At 20.8% G+C, this 1,973-nt stretch overlaps 1 long non-coding RNA gene across 1 annotated transcript; it reads left to right on the forward strand.

The window, feature by feature from the left end:
• The first annotated feature begins 67 nt into the window (after positions 1-67).
• LOC113221810 lies at positions 68-1,427 on the forward strand. Its single transcript, XR_003308084.1, has 4 exons — positions 68-346; positions 487-584; positions 756-919; positions 1,207-1,427. It is a non-coding gene; the product is annotated as an uncharacterized LOC113221810 (long non-coding RNA).
• Positions 1,428-1,973: the final 546 nt, after the last annotated feature.

The raw sequence follows: 1,973 nt of genomic DNA on the forward strand, positions 1-1,973 counted from the left end.
TTTCTAGGCAAATTCTTACTCTTATACATATATATATATATATATATATATATATATATATATATATTTATTTTTTTCGCAGAAAACGAATTAACATCATGCAAAATAATTTTCAAACGAAATTTGAAAAATTAAATGACGAATTACAACTATCAGATAAATCATATGATATTGTTACAAAAAGAAAAATAGAACTAAAAATATTTTTTACTTTTTATGTTGTTGGTATTAAACATTTGTTAGCTAATCACTTATATTCCTTTTATGAAAATACATATAACAACTTAATTTTTTTCCTTTACCTTTTGAATTTACTACCTGCGGATTCCACTTTACAACAACACCCGTAATTTATTTAATATAAAATATAGTGCGTTAACTTTGTGCATATAAACATACAAAAACATGTATATAAAAATTGACATATAAATATATATACTTATTTTTTTATTTTTATTTTTTTATTTCATACCTTTTTTAAAACAGTTCACAGCAACAGGGTACTTTAAATGAAAATAATAATCTTACAAGCGAGCGAAAAATTTGTTACTTAAAAATTGACTACCGTGATATGTCCTCCGAATGTATGAAGACTAAACCAGTTTAATAAGCATCATAAAAATATAAATAGTTATTTTTCATTTTTTTATCATATACGTTATCACATGTGTGAATATACATAAAACTGGTACATAAACACATGTGTGTGTGTTTTTTTTTTTTTTTTTTTTTTTTTTTTTTTTTTTTTTTCCAAGATGACCTCAATGACATTATAAAAAAAATAAGAAACACGTACAGTGTCGATGACGACAAAAAGGATCTTGATATAAAAGAAGACAATATGAATAATATGAAAAAAGGCGTGCTTTATATGGCTTATTATGAAGATAATACCTTTTTTTGTTAATAAATTAGAAAAGTTAAAAAAAAAAAAAATAAATAAATAAACATAAAAACATAAACATAAAAACATATGAACATACACATACATATATATTAACGACAAACGCGAATTAATCAAATCGTAAAAAAATTTTATCTGTGTTATGTATATATATTATATATATTATATATATACATTATATACATTATATACATTATATACATTATATACATTATATATATGTATATGTCCCCATTTAAAAGACATAATTGTTTTATAATCGTGAATGTTTTTTTTTTTTTTTTTTCCTTTTTTATTTGCAGAAAAATAAGTAAATATATGTCAAAGTTGTATACTTATATGGAAAAACTTTTGGACGTGAAAAAAAAAGAAACAATCAAACTAATTTCAAATGATATGAAATTACATAGAAAGTATTATGAATGTAAAAACGAATGAATGACAAAAAGAGGATAAGCTGTGATCTATGCATTAAAAAAAAAAAAAAAATAAAAAAAAAAAAAAAAAAATAGTACGTATATAGCACATAAATACACAAGGTGTATATATATACATATATACACGTTCATAAGCGGCGGGCTAACTTGTTTTATTTTTATTAGTTTATTTATTTACTAAACCTCTCATACATTCATTCGTTCGTTCGCTCATTTTTTTTTTTTTTTTTTTTTGTTTTTTTTTTATTTTTTGTTTTTTTTTTTTGTTTTTTCTCTCATGGTTCATTAAAGACGTCTTTCGCAAGCATAGTGTAAAACTGAATTAAACTATAAATATGATTAATTTTATATACTAAATTATTATTTAAATTTATTAAAATATCTAAACCGTATAAATTTAATTTATTCATATTATTATTATAAATATAAAAAGATTGTTCATTCTCATTTTGTTCATCTTTTGTACCAACATGTGATTTATTGTTCATGTTGTTTATTACTGACAGATCGTTTATGTTTGATAAGGACATTACCATAGAATTATTATTATAATTGTTATGGTTAACATTTTTTTGATTGAAATTATTTTTAAAAGTATTATTATTATTATATTCAAAATGGGTCATATTATT

The sequence above is a fragment of the Piliocolobus tephrosceles genome, unplaced genomic scaffold, assembly GCF_002776525.5.
Source record: "Piliocolobus tephrosceles isolate RC106 unplaced genomic scaffold, ASM277652v3 unscaffolded_27705, whole genome shotgun sequence".
NCBI lineage: Eukaryota > Metazoa > Chordata > Mammalia > Primates > Cercopithecidae > Piliocolobus > Piliocolobus tephrosceles.